The sequence below is a fragment of the Salmo trutta genome, chromosome 2 (assembly GCF_901001165.1).
Source record: "Salmo trutta chromosome 2, fSalTru1.1, whole genome shotgun sequence".
NCBI classification, from domain to species: Eukaryota; Metazoa; Chordata; class Actinopteri; order Salmoniformes; family Salmonidae; genus Salmo; species Salmo trutta.
The window spans coordinates 31,199,594-31,215,167 of record NC_042958.1 but is presented as its reverse complement, the minus strand read 5'-3'; the positions used below and the strand labels follow the sequence as shown (position 1 = coordinate 31,215,167).

The 15,574-nt window shown below is 43.4% G+C and overlaps 1 protein-coding gene across 1 annotated transcript in view; it reads right to left on the bottom strand.

The window, feature by feature from the left end:
- Window positions 1-3,802, bottom strand: part of LOC115154048 (cadherin-20-like) — a 168,655-nt gene extending 164,853 nt beyond the window's left edge. Inside the window, exon 1 of the mRNA XM_029699875.1 lies at window positions 3,774-3,802. The gene's annotated coding sequence lies outside the window, so the exon portion shown is untranslated. The remainder of the gene's footprint in view (window positions 1-3,773) is intronic.
- Between the last annotated feature and the right edge of the window lie 11,772 nt (window positions 3,803-15,574).

Below are 15,574 nucleotides of genomic sequence, written 5' to 3'. Positions count from 1 at the left end.
CCGTCTGATCCGAAAGCTCTACACAGAGAGACAGCCCACAGCTCCAGTACATTGCTCTAATCAACTTAATTTGGAAATTGATTTCAGCATGTGGCCTTGCATGTTTGAAATGTCCTCCTCGAGAACCTTGTCTCAGTGAGAGTCAGAGTGAGAAAAAAGCTTGGGTGAATCAATTTAAATTAATTTCAGTCTTTGCCAAGGTGTTTCTGTCAATTACCCTAAGCAACTGCCTTTTTGAATAGATTCATTGCCTTAGAGCTAGACAGGAAAGAAAAGGAAAGAAAACATGATTGCTTTCATAATCCCAAGAGGGGATGAAATAATTCACTGTCTCAAGTTAGAAAGAGTTGCAGAAAGAAGTGGAGTAATGAAATAGCTAGATCTGCTGGTGCGTGATTGAGGTGGCCCTTTGAACATGTGTGGGAGGTTTTGCATGCTTTTGACAAACGCAAGCACGCATGCACACGAATGCACGCACACACACACCCTATGTACAGTGATCAATACATGTCGTGATTAGGATGAGCTCCTCTTGCATTGCAATAGAAGGCCACGGAGTAAAATTAAGATGCAGCAGATTCAGCATCCTAGAAACCCAAGGATGTTGAGTTCTGTTAATGTTGTGTTGCTTGAATTAATGTAATTACAATCATCTACCTTAAAAAACATCTTCTCACAAGAAGGGCCTGCTCTAGCCTTCTGGGGGCCTTAAGAGAGATTCGGTTGTGGGGCTCCCACCTTACGCCAAAACATTTTATTGGCCCCCATCTTGACAGGGGAGAGAAAATATATGTTTTTATTTCTTGCAATTCTATAAATTTTTCCATGATGTGGAGTGAAAATATTGCAAAAACTGCAAAGTGTAGGGATTCCTTTTACCACCTTTACCATATCATAATCAACTTTCACCAGTTGAATGTAGACACAAATATAACACTTTTTTTGAATGGCAGCCCACTGCTGCCATTCTCCTTAAAGCAGTTTCTGCTCCAACTTCCAGGGTTAGGAGACTACCTAAACCATTTAAACTGGAACCACCATTTCAGTAACTGGTGCAAAAACTGTAATTGAATAATTAGATTTGTTTAGAAAAAGTTATCTTATTTATCTTTGTGTAACATATGACTGACTAATCACTCAATGTACATGCAAAAACTCAGATATTAAAACAATTCCCAAAAATCGACCTGCAGCAGAGCATGCTGGGAAAAAAAGTTAATCTGTTTTCATAACTTAAAAAAAAAGAGTTGACGTGACTACATACAATTTTAAGTAATAATGACTTTACATTGACTGAGTTCAGCTTACTAGAAGTATTTGAGTTAGAAATGCCTTGGGGTTTACAGTGTACATTCAGAACATTTCATGATCAGGAAGTAAAAATATATATGTCAATAGAGATTATAACACACTGTAAATGCAAACTATGAATCATGCATTCAGTGTTTTATAAGCCCATGTGGGCTGGGCATCCTGAAAATGCAAGACACTCATAATAAAATAAATCAATATGTAAAATAACATGGTAAAGTTACTGTTCACTGTGGTATTGCATTGTATTTTACCAAAAACACCAGCTGTGGAAAATGTGTACGCTACCACCCTGTGAGTGATTGACAGAGAGCTTTTCTCCCAGACCAAAACAATACCAACAGAGATCTTATTGCATGCCACGATTTCATAGGTGCTGTCTGTTTGGTACCCGATAAAATACTAGGTGCAGGACTGCTACAGTCATTCAATTAAGAACTCATACCTCTATTGACTTCCACACAATCAGGACACATCCGATCTCTGCAGAAACAATGCAGAGCAATTTTTATTAGTTGACTAGCTCAACCAGCAAAATGGAGAGATGATGGAGAGATGATGATGGACAACATACAGAGAAACTATTTTTCTCAGTGCTCCTCTGCCCATACCACCTTTCCCCTGCTCCCTCCTCCCCTCCACTGCCTCCAATTCTCCTCCACTGTCCACCCCTTCCTCCAACTCCCGCCGCTTCCCTCTTCCTCCCACTCTTTTGATGGTAATTTATCATAGCTGCACTGTAGTGGTCAAATATTCAATGAGCCTATTTTTTCCCTCCTATTTTTTCTGTTATTGCACCTTTCTATTCTCTTTGATTTCTTGACTTATAATTTAAACATAGGTGGATTTTAAGTCCACATCTGATTTACCTAAGAAAGCACAGAGATTACAATTCAATTTGCGAAGCATTCTAAGAGGAGAAACTGTCTTCAGCAGTTCAGAGTTTGACTGCATTTAGCCTCAGGTAACCTAACTTTGTTTTGCTGTTTTTCTACCCTGCTGGCAAAAAGTAGCACTGAATCATTAATAAATTACAGCTTTCGTGTTAAAACTCTCTCCATATCAGTGGTCTTAATTGATTGTTGTAAACTCTTTTCTGAAATAGACTGATAGGCGTGTCCTTTGACTATGAGTCAATAGTAAGAGAGGGATGAAGGGGAGTGGGGGGGTCATCCAGAAAGAGAGAGAGAAAGCGAGAGAAACAAATGGAGAGCAAGAGAGAAAGAAAAAAGAGAGAAACAGAGAGATGGAGAAAAAGAAAGAGAAAGAGAGAGAAGGATGGTGGTGGTGTGACCAGGAGAGCATATACATGTAGCTGCTTAATGAATTTGATCACTGCGCCCTACAATGAAATCTTTATCCAGGGTGGATGAGGGGGAGGCAGGGGGCTTGGCAGAGCAGAGCAGTCTTGTTCCAGATAGGGTGAAAAGTAGAATTCCCAGTATCGCCTGTTGGCTTTCCCTCATGTCAGCTGCCTTGGTTACAGAGTTGGCTGCCAGCTCTCAACCCGTCTCCCTCTCTTCATCTGGCTCCCTCTCTCCTCTTTCCCCCTATCCCCTACACCTCTCTTGCTCTCTCTTTCTACTCTCTGCTCTGTCTCTCGCTCTCTACTCTCTCTTTGGCTTACAGCAAGGAACAAGGTCAGAAGGAGGGGGGGCAACGGACCCTGTGCTTTTATTTAAAGGGATGGTCTCAGCATGCCTTAGCGTATAATTTTATTTTTAACAGTGTGGAGATGCTTAAGGAGGTATGGGGGCTCAGGGGGGCTGTCTGTACGTCTGGAAAGGACGGGTTGAATGTACATTTGTGATGTGGTGCTGGATTGTGTACTGTGTAATGTGTGTGTGTGTGTGGGGGGGGGGGGGTGGGGGGGTGGTGGGGTGTAATGAGGAAGTCAGTCAGTCAGTCAGACTTTCTCTCTCTCGCTCTCTCATGCTTTTTTCCCCCTCTCCAAGTAGACGGGATCTCATTAAAACACACAGTATTCGATCTCTGTCTCTGTCCCTCCATCTCTCCAGTCCAAACTCTCTCTTTTCTCTCCCTCCCTCATGATGTGTGACACAATCAGCCACACTGACAACAACTCTACCATCAACATCACTCCACAGAAACAGAAAATAAAGTATTTTAACAAATACAGTATACAGATGATATTCTATGTTGATACTATTGTGTATCTGATAGAGCTTTCCACCTCAATTATGCTTGTAATTGGTGATACACAGCAAATGTACAACATTTTCACAATTGTATAAAGTAGATTTTGTGTTACATATAGTTTGAAACATACTATTATTGCATTTATTGTCTGTCAGTGTTAGTATACAATTATAAAATTGTTTAGTTCAAGGAAACAATATTGTTATTTTCACTTGTCAAGCATTCTGAGCATAAATGGAAATAGCTTTTTTGCTGCTTGTTTACATTTCACCACAACTGTAACAAATAAAGAAAAATCCTACCTGATGATGCACACCGCAGCCCGAAGTACTGGATGACTCTTCAGAAGTTAACTTCTTTCCTCTATCTCTGTCATTCCATTCATTTACATTCTTACTTTTTCTCTCGTTTTCCTTTAGTCTCTATGTCTGTCTGTCTGTGGAACTGTGGGGTTCTTATTTCAAAATGTGGACCTCCTACTGATCGCACAGCTCTGGTGAAAAGTCTGGTGCAATCAGAAGAACAAAAAGAAGAATAAATGAGTGAAAGAAAAGAGGAAGAGACTTGGAGGGGAAGAATAGGACCGACACCTCCTGAAAAGCTCAGCTGCCTGCTCTACCTCTTCGCTCCTGCCTGCGCTCAGGGTGAGTGTGTGTGAAACAAAGTAATCTCCAGGTGAAAAGAGTATCTCTCTCTCTCTCTCTCTCTCTCTCTCTCTCTCTCTCTCTCTCTCTCTCTCTCTCTCTCTCTCCTTAGCACTGCACTGCACAAAAGAGTCCAGAGTGTCTCTCTCCCAGGGCCGGCTCCGGTCGCTTAGGCCCCCAGGCCGCTAGGAGGCCCCCAACCCCCTCTTAGGAACTCAGTTGGGGTCATAACTTACAGAATAGTAGAATACACAAGGTGCATGTTCGAAATTTGATTGTGCATCAGCAATTTTTCTCCTGTTACGTCAGTGACTGACAGTGACTCAATTAGCAATGTCACCTAACAATTTTTAGATTGGGAAATTAGTCTAGCCAGCTATCTGAACTTGTTGTAATCATGGCTGACCAAATCTCGCTTAGGGCCCCCAACAGGCTAGAACCTGCCCTGCTCTCTCCCTCACTTTACCTTTGTCCTGTGTCTGCTGTGCTGCTGCAACTCCAGCCAGTCGAGCCTCTCAGTCGATCTTATCTCTCTTTCTCTCAGTCTCTCTCTCTCTCTTTTTTTTCCTACTCCAGCTTTATGAATATTCTGACAAGGCAAATGCAGCTGAAATACATTGAATTAACCCAACGGTGCCAGAAATCACCCCAGCCTCCTTGTTTTCTCTTTTCCTCTCATTTGCTCTCTCACTTTTCTCTCGCTCTGACGTCCTGAATTGCAAGATCAGTTCTCTTCTCTCTTCTAGATGAGTGATTGTCTCTTAACCCTGCAATTCCTGCTATAGAAAATGTGTGTGTGTGTGTGCCTGTGTGTCTGTGTATGTGTGTGTACCCTTACAGAAAAAACATAATTTGACATAGGATATTTCCCCAAAATTGGCACGCATGTACATTTGTAATATCATGTGAAGCCATGTGTTTTGGGAATACTTCAGAAGAACTCTTCAGAAGTTTCACATGTGGATTTTCAAATATGATCACATTTTTTACATGCGATTTCACAAGTGATGCCTTGCAAACAAAAATTTGTCGTAAGGATATACACACAAACAGTGCTTTTATCATACATTATTTTCAACTTACATATTTGACACATGAGCTGTGGCGACCCATCATTTAGGGCAGGTGGGTCAGAGTGTTCTGTCACTCATGGGGACACCCATCAAATGAAATGTTTTTTTCGACATGCGCTGAATACAACAGACCTTACAGTGAAATGCTTACTTACAAGCCCTTAACCAACAATAAAGTTTTAAGAAAAATACATTAAGCGAAAAATACATGAGAAATAATGAGAAATAAAAGTAACAAATAATTAAAGAGCAGCAGTAAAGTAGCAATAGCGAGGCTATATACAGGGGGTACCGGTACAGAATCAATGTGCGGGGGGCACTGGTTAGTCGAGGTAATTGAGGTAATATGTACATGTGGGTAGAGTTAAAGTTACTATGCATAGATAATAAACAGAGAATAGCAGCAGCGTAAAAAGGGGGGGGGGCAATGCAAGTAGTCTGGGTAGCCTTTTGATCAACTGTACAGGAGTCTTATGGCTTGGGGGTATAAGCTGTTTAGAAGCCTTATGGATCTAGACTTGGCGCTCAGGTACTGCTTGCCGTGCGGTAGCAGAGAGTACAGTCTGTGACAAGGGTGGCTGGACTTTTTGACAATTTTTAGGGCCTTCCTCTGATACCGCCTGGTAAAGAGGTCCTGGATAGCAAGAAGTTTGGCCCCAGCGATGTACTGGGCCGTACTCACTACCCTCTGTAGTGCATTGCAGTCGGGGCCGAGTAGTTGCCATACCAGTCAGGATGCACTCGATGGTGCAGCTGTAAAACCTTTTGAGGATCTGAGGACCCATGCAAAATCTTTTCAATCTCCTGAGGTTCAATAGGTTTTGTCATGCCCTCTTCACGACTGTCTTGATGTGCATGGACCATGATAGTTTGTTGGTGATCTGGACACTAAAGAACTTGAAGCTCTCAACCTGCTCCACTACAGCCCCATCGATGAGAATAGGGTCGTTATCAGTCCTCCTTTTACTGTAGTCCACAATTATCTCCTTTGTCTTGATTATGTTGAGGGAGAGGTTGTTGTCCTGGCACCACACATCCAGCTCTCTGACCTCCTGCCTATAGGAGGTCTCATCGTTGTCGGTGATCAGGCCTACCACTGCTGTGTCATCGGCAAACTTAATAATGGTGTTGGAGTCGTGCTTGGTCAAGCAGTCATGGGTGAGCAAGGAGCACAACAGGGGACAAAGCACACACCCTGAGGGGCCCCCATGTTGACGATCAGCGTGGCCCATCAGGAAGTCCAGGATCCAATTGCAGAGGGAGGTCTTTAGTCCCAGGGTCCTTAGCTTATTGATGAGCTTTGAAGGCACTATGGTGTTGAATGCAGAGCAGTAGTCAATGAAAAGCATTCTCACTTAGGTGTTCCTTTTGTCCAGGTGTGAAAGGGCAGTGTGGAGTGCAATAGAGATTGCATCATCTGTGGATCTGTTGGTGCGGTTTGCAAATTGGAGTGGGTCTAGGGTTTCTGGAATAATGGTGTTGTGGGCCATGACCAGCCTTTCAAAGCACTTCATGGCTACAAACATGAGTGCTACGGGTCGGTAGTCATTTAGGCAGGTTACCTTAGTGTTCTTGGGCATAGGGACTATGGTGGTCTGCTTGAAAGATGTTGATATTACAGACTCAGACAGGGAGAGGTTGAAAATGTCAGTGAAGACACTTGCCAGTTGGTCAGCGCATGCTCGGAGTACATGTCCTGGTAATCAGTCTGGCCCTGCGGCCTTGTGAATGTTGACATGTTTAAAGGTCTTACATCGGCTCACATCGGCTACGGAGAATACGATCACACAGTCGTCCGGAACAGTTGATGCTCTCCATCATGTTTCAGTGTTACTTGCCTCGAAGCGAGCATAGAAGTAATTTAACTCGTCTGGTGGACTTGTGTCAATGGGCAGCTCGCGGCTGTGTTTCGCCATGTAGTCCATAATAGTTTGCAAGCCCTGCCACATCCGACGAGTGTCGAAGCCGGTGTAGTACAATTTGATCTTAGTCCTGTATTGACGCTTAGTCTGTTTGATGGTTCATCGGAGGGCATAGCGGGATTTCTTGTAAGGTTCCAGGCTAGAGTCGCAGTCATTGAAAGCGGCAGCTGTACCCTTTAGCTTAGTGTAGATGTTGCCTATAATCTATGGCTTCTGGTTGGGGTATGGACATATTGTCGAATTTTAGGACCCCTTAATGTATCTGGCATCCAAGATGGCGTAGCAGTTCAGACGTCCTGTCGTGTCTCGTGTATATATATATTTACATATTTTTTTCTTCACTTATCTTTTTACATTTTTTTATTCAAATACTCAACCTCAAAGCACTCTCCTGCAACCCGCCTCACCAATTTAAAAAAAAAAAAAAAAGTATTATTTACCTCATCTGAATTCCACAACAGAAGCTAGCCAGAGGTTAGCCATTTTCACTGGCTAACGTTGAAGTTCAGCTAGCCACGGTTAGCCGTCCTCAGCTGTCCATTAGCTCAAAAAGCTATCGCCAGTTTTTGTACAGCGCGACTCAGACCAGAGCATATCGGACCTATTCTCTCTCCTTTCCCCGATTTCTACCGCAGGCTCTGGACATTTACACCTGGATCTTGCAGCTAACTAGCTGCTACCTGAGTGACTATTGGCAACGTCGGTCACGGAATTAACACACATTATTGCGGAGCTGGCCAGCTAGCCAGCTGAGGAGTTCCGTCAGCCACTCGTGGGCTGTTCCTGAGCTAGCCAGCTGAAGTGTCTCCTGGGCTACAACTCACCTATCCTGACCCGTTTTACTGCCGATGCGGAGCCCCATCGGGTCTTCACGACTGGACCACCGACGTTATCTGCCCGAGGGAGTTATCCAACTGGCCCCTCCGTCGCGACGTAACCTGATCGCCCATCTGCGGCCGGCTAATCGTTAGCTGTCTTTTCGGCTGCGATCTGAATAGGTCTATCGGACACTTTTCTTGGGCCACTATAACTAACTATTTTGCCAACTTGGACAGGTCCCCCCTTCCACACGGAACCCCACTAACCCACAGACGGAAACGCACGAGGTGGCTAAAAACAGACCTCCCTCCCATCTTCCACCAGCTTGCTACCTATGGCCCGGCTAGCTGTCTGAATCTCACTGGACCCTCTGATCACTCGGCTAAGCATGCCTCTCCTTAATGTCAATATGCCTTGTCCATTGCTGTTCTGGTTAGTGTTTATTGGCTTATTTCACTGTAGAGCCTCTAGCCCTGCTCATTATACCTTATCCAACCTCTCAGTTCCTCCACCCACACATGCTATGACATCTGGTTTCAATGATGTTTCTAGAGACAATATCTCTCTCATAATCACTAAATGCCTAGGTTTACCTCCTCTGTACTCACATCCCACCATACCTTTGTCTGTACATTATACCTTGAAGCTATTTTATCGCCCCCAGAAACCTGCTCCTTTTTCTCTCTATTCTGGACGTCACAGACGACCAATTCTTATAGCTTTTAGCCGTACCCTCATACTTATTCTTCTCTGCTCCTCTGGGGATGTAGAGGTGAATCCAGGCCCTGCAGTGCCTGGCTCCACTCCTACTCCCCAGGCGCTCTCTTTTGATGACTTCTGTAACCGTAATAGCCTTGGTTTCATGCATGTTAACATTAGAAGCCTCCTCCCTAAGTTTGTTTTATTCACTGCTTTAGCACACTCTGCCAACCCGGATGTCCTAGCTGTGTCTGAATCTTGGCTTAGGAAGTCCACCAAAAACTGTGAAATCATCATCCCTAACTACAACGTTTTCAGACAAGATAGAACGACCAAAGGGGGCGGTGTTGCAATCTACTGCAGAGATAGCCTGCAGAGTTCTGTCCTGCTATCCAGGTCTGTACCCAAACAATTTGAACTTCTACTTCTAAAAATCCATCTCTCCAAAAACAAGTCTCTCACCGTTGCCGCCTGCTATAGACCCCCCTCGGCCCCTAGCTGTGCTCTGGACACCATATGTGAACTGATTGCCCCCCATCTATCTTCAGAGCTCGTGCTACTAGGCGACCTAAACTGGGACATGCTTAACACCCCAGCCATTCTACAATCCAAGCTTGATGCCCTCAATCTCACACAAATTATTAATGAACCCACCAGGTACAACCCCAAAGCCGCAAACTCTGGCACCCTCATAGATATCATCCTAACCAATGTGCCCTCTAATTACACCTCTGCTGTTTTCAACCAAGATCTCAGCGATCACTGCCTCATTGCCTGCACCCGTAATGGGTCAGCGGTCAAACGACCTCCACTCATCACTGTCAAACGCTCCCTGAAACATTTCAACGAGCAAGCCTTTCTAATCGACCTGGCCCTGGTATCCTGGAAGGATATTGACCTCATCCCGTCAGTAGAGGATGCCTGGTTATATTTTAAAAATGCCTTCCTCTCCATCTTAAATAAGCATGCCCCTTTCAAGAAATTTAGAACCAGGAACAGATATAGCCCTTGGTTCTCCCCAGACCTGACTGCCCTTAACCAACACAAAAATATCCTGTGGCATTCTGCATTAGCATCGAACTGCCCCCGCGATATGCAACTTTTTAGGGAAGTTAGAAACCAATACACACAGGCAGTTAGAAACGCCAAGGCTAGCTTTTTCAAACAAAAATTTGCTTCGTGCAACTCCAACTCTAAAAAGTTCTGGGACATTGTAAAGTCCATGGAGAATAAGAACACCTCCTCTCAACTGCCCACTGCACTGAGGATAGGAAACTCTGTCACCACCGATAAGCCCACTATAATTGAGAATTTCAATAAGCATTTTTCTACGGCTGGCCATGCTTTCCACCTAACTACCCCTACTGCATTCAACAGCACTGCACCCCCCACAGCTACTCGCCCAAACCTCCCCCATTTCTCCTTCTCCCAAATCCATTCAGCTGATGTTCTGAAAGAGCTGCAAAATCTGGACCCCTACAAATCAGCTGGGCTTGACAATCTGGACCCTTTCTTTCTAAAATTATCTGCCGAAATTATTGCAACCCCTATTACTAGCCTGTTCAACCTCTCTTTCGTGTCGTCTGAGATTCCCATAGATTGGAAAGCAGCTGCTGTCATCCCCCTCTTCAAAGGAGGTGACACTCTTGACCCAAATTGCTACAGACCTATATCCATCCTACCCTGCCTTTCTAAGGTCTTCGAAAGCCAAGTCAACAAACAGATTATTTAGAATCCCACCGCACCCTCTCCGCTATGCAATCTGGTTTCAGAGCTGGTCATGGGTGCACCTCAGCCACGCTCAAGGTCCTAAATGACATCGTAACCGCCATCGATAAGAAACAATACTGTGCTGCCGTATTCATTGACCTGGCCAAAGCTTTTGACTCTGTTAATCACCACATCCTCATCGGCAGACTTAGTAGCCTTGGTTTCTCAAACGATTGCGTCGCCTGGTTCACCAACTACTTCTCTGACAGAGTTCAGTGTATCAAATCGGAGGGCCTACTGTCTGGACCTCTGGCAGTCTCTATGGGGGTACCACAGGGTTCAATTCTTGGGCCAACTCTTTTCTCTGTATACATAAATGATGTCGCTCTTGCTGCTGGTGAATCTCTGATCCACCTCTACGCAGACGACACAATTCTGTATACTTCTGGCCCTTTGGACACTGTGTTAACAACCCTCCAGACGAGCTTCAATGCCATTCAACTCTCCTTCCGTGGCCTCCAACTGCTCCTAAACACAAGTAAAACTAAATGCATGCTCTTCAACCGATCGCTGCCTGCACCTGCCCGCCCATCCAGCATAACTTCTCTGGACGGTTCTAACTTAGAATTTGTGGACAACTACAAATACCTAGGTGTCTGGTTAGACTGTAAACTCTCCTTCCAGACTCACATCAATCATCTCCAATCCAAAGTGAAATCTAGAATTGGCTTCCTATTTCGCAACAAAGCATCCTTCACTCATGCTGCCAAACATACCCTCGTAAAACTGACCATCCTACCAATCCTCGACTTCGGCGATGTCATTTACAAAATAGCCTCCAATACCCTACTCAACAAGCTGGATGCAGTCTATCACAGTGCCATCCGTTTTGTCACCAAAGCCCCATATACAACCCACCACTGCGATCTGTATGCTCTCGTTGGCTGGCCTTCACTTCATAATCGTCGCCAAACACATTGGCTCCAGGTCATCTACAAGACCCTGCTAGGTAAAGTCCCCCCTTATCTCCGCTCACTGGTCACCATAGCAGCACCCACCTGTAGCACGCGCTCCAGCAGGTATATCTCTCTGGTCACCCCTAAAGCCAACTCCTCCTTTGGTCGTCTCTCCTTCCAGTTCTCTGCTGCCAACGACTGGAACGAACTACAAAAATCTCTGAAATTGGAAACACTTATCTCCCTCACTAGCTTTAAGCACCAGCTGTCAGAGCAGCTCACAGATCACTGCACCTGTACATAGCCCATCTATAATTTAGCCCAAACTACTACCTCTTCCCCTACTGTATTTATTTATTTTATTTATTTTGCTCCTTTGCACCATATTATTTATATTTGAACTTTGAACTTTCTTCAAACTACAAATCTACCATTCCAGTGTTTTTCTTGCTATACTTTATTTACTTTGCCACCATGGCATTTTTTTGCTTTTACCTCCCTTATCTCACATCATTTGCTCACATTGTATATAGTCTTATTTTTTTTTCTACTGTATTATTGACTGTATGTTGTTTACTCCATGTGTAACTCTGTGTTGTTGTATGTTGTCGAACTGCTTTGCTTTATCTTGGCCAGGTCGCAATTGTAAATGAGAACTTGTTCTCAACTTGCCTACCTGGTTAAATAAAGGTGAAATAAATAAAAAATAAAAATATTTTTTCTTTAAAGTAAATTATTTGATAAAATAGTGATTTTGGCCTACTAAAGCCCATACAAATGAATTGAATAACACATTCATAAATGGCAAAAAGGACAGTAAAACAATAAGTCCCGAGACACCTGTGGGGGTTGTAGAGCAAATGGAGAACACCATTGTGTTTGTGAGAATCTCCCCTTTCCACAGGACCGGTCCCATTAGTTTGTAGCCCAACAATTCGAACGCCATCATGTACGTGAGAGTCTGTGGTGATAATACTTTGTAGGTCAAACCGTTCGGACTCTACAGACGTTTGGAGAGAAGACCTCTTTTCAAAATGACTCGAGTTCTGACAAACACAACTCTAGCTCTGCCACCTTTCACCGAAGATGAGGAATTGTGACACTGGCGGATGCAGTGGATTGAGACATATCTAATGCAAAACATCAGACACCTCTAGCTTAAACTGACATATTTTGTTGGGGATTTTTTGTTGTTATGTAACTTAGATTGATGCACCGCTGCATCAATCAACTCTAGAAGGTTAAAATCATATTTTAAGAAGATAAATTGTAGAAATGGGCAGGGTTTAACAATAGTGATGACTTTTTGATTGTGTTAACGAATGATGTGATAATGAAAAATACATGATGACGAAAAATACTTTACTCAGTTTGTTCACTCCCACTAAGGCCAACTTTGAATGGTTGATATCCCAGGCTCATGTGTGCTGGGGTCAACGTTACACCAAGAAACATTTACCTTGATGAAAGAAATTGAAAGTGCCTTACTTCTGGAACGAAGTTACATGTTCCTCAGTACACAAGCACGCACACAACGAAAATGAGCCATACCATGTGATACTTGGCCCAGTCAGGTCTTTTACACATTCACCCACTCCCCTGCTGAAAGATCAGCCACAAAATGTTGGCATCATTGTAGCAAAGCAACGTACAGTCATGCGTGAATACATTTTTATGTATGGGTGGTCCTGGGAATCGAACTCAATAGCCTGGCGTTGCTCAACCAAGATGCATAGCAGGGTTATAAATGCTTTGTGAAGCCTCAATTTAATATGATTTTTAAGGCCTTTATTAAGCAATGCTTATGCAACCCTTTATATCACACAGGTTTATGTCATATTTTACCTAATTGGTTACGTAACATTTGACATCGTGGTTATGTCACACAGTTATGCCACATTTATGAACCCTTTATAAAGCATGACATACTAGTGGTTAGAGCGTTGGGCCAGTAACCAAAAGGTTGCTAGATCGAATCCCCGAGCTGACAAGGTAAAAATCTGTCGTTCTGCCCCTGAGCAAGGCAGTTAACCCACTGTTCTCCAGGCGCCGAAGACGTGGATGTCGATTAAGGCAGCCCACCGCATCTCTCTGATTCAGAGGGGCTGGGTTAAATGCGGAAGACACATTTCAGTTGAATGCATTCAATTGTACAACTGCCTAGGTATCCCCCTTTCCCCATACGGTTATAGAGGATTTCTAGCACATTTATGTAGTGTTTACGAAGGCATGATGGAGGCTTTATCATCTAATCAGCTGCTGAGTCACCAAGACCACCAAGAACACTAAGACCACCAAAACCAGAGCCATACTGACTCTCAAATGAGAGCCTTTTAGTCTGAAGTGGAATTTCACTTTAGTTGTTACTTGTTTTGCAACAAATTCACATCTGAAACAAAATCTATTACAATACATAGTGGACAGACCAAATGCTAATGCAGTCCCAAACAAACCAAACAACCCTTCTGGGTTTTTCACCTTCGTGTTCTTCCAGGTTAATACCTGGTGAAGATTATTAAATGATTGAATCGTCCCCCAGCATGCCTCCTCCATTTTCTCTCTCCCTCTCTTTGTTTTGCTCTCTGATAAAAAACCAAGCAGCTTAGCTTTAAGTCATGGGAGATGGTCGGACACACCAGATGCCCCCCTCAATAGCCGGGTGATGGCCAAATAGCCAGCCAGAAATTGACAGGCGCACCAAATTCTCTATGCATCAACCAATAGAAGATTTGACAGATAATGAGAAAACAACAAAGACAAAACATAGAAGGAAAAGATCAAAAGAGATTCCAAATGAATAAACTGGTGTGTGTGATTCATCAGTCTAGACTGATGGTCAATGTAATATGTGAATGAGTGTGCTTGAATAATGATGATTGCTCTGTAATTGCATTGTCCACAATCCCTACTTTTTGTGACAGTTCTGTTTGTGACTGACTGGTTGGCCATGGCAGTTTGGCCTGAGCTCATCCAGCAGACTGCATAACAAAAATCGACCATTGGTCCTCTGATGGACTCAGTGCCCAGAGGTCTCCCAGTGGGCTCAGCGATATGATTCTAAGTGTGTCCCAAATGGCACCCTTTCCCCTATATAGTGCACTATGGGCCCTGGTCAAAAGTAGTGCACTATATGTGTTGTAGGGTGCCATTTGGGATGCAACCTCTGTCACATTGTACCTAGATACTTGGGTGACTTGAGACACACTTTCCCAACCAGTCAAAAATAGTTTGGCATTGGTTGAAGAAATGCTCTGCTTTTTTGACACCACACTCCACAAAGCAAGTCCTACAGGCTGTAGTTTTATTTTATCTTGATTATTGTCCAGTCATATTCTCAAGTGCCTGGGCGGCAGGTAGCCTAATGGTAAGAGTGTTGTGCCAGTAATCGGAAGGTTGCTAGATTGAATCCCGAGCAGACAAGCAAAAAATCTGTCAGTCTGCCTCTGAACAAGAGAGCTAACCCACTGTTTCCCGGTAGGCTGTCATTGTAAATAAGAATTTGTTCTTAACTGACTTGCCTAGTAAAATACACTTGAAAAAAGAAAGACCTAGTTAATCTGAAGAAGTCCCCGAACAAACACATGTCTTGCTCTTTATTGTAATCAGAGGGCTAATATTAATAATATGCATGCAAATATCTCTTGGCTAAGAGATGAGGAATGACCTCTTGTTTTTATAAGAAACAATGTGTTGGAAAAACCTAATTGTTTCTATAGTCAACTTGCACACAGCACTGACACACAAACTTATCCCACCAGACATTCCACCAGAGGTATTTTCACAGTCCCTAGGTCCAGAACAAATTCAAGGAAACATACAGTATTATACAGAGCCATGGAACTCCCTTCCCTCTTGTTGTGTGGTCAGCACTTACATGTACAGTTGAAGTCGAAAGTTTACATACACTTAGGTTGGAGTCATTAAAACTCATTTTTCAACCACTCCACACATTTCTTGTTAACAAACTATAGTTTTGGCAAGTCGGTTAGAACATCTACCTTGTGCATGGCACAAGTAATTTTTCCAACAATTGATTACAGTCAGATTATTTCACTTAGAATTCACTGTATCACAATTACAGAGGGTCAGAAGTTTACATACACTAAGTTGACAGTGCCTTTAAACAGCTTGGAAAATTCCAGAAAATTATGTCATGGCTTTAGAAGCTTCTGATAGGCTAATTGACAACATTTGAGTCAATTGGAGGTGTACCTGTGGATGTATTCCAAGGCCTACCTTCAAACTTTGCACCGCTTTGCTTGACATCATGGGAAAATCAA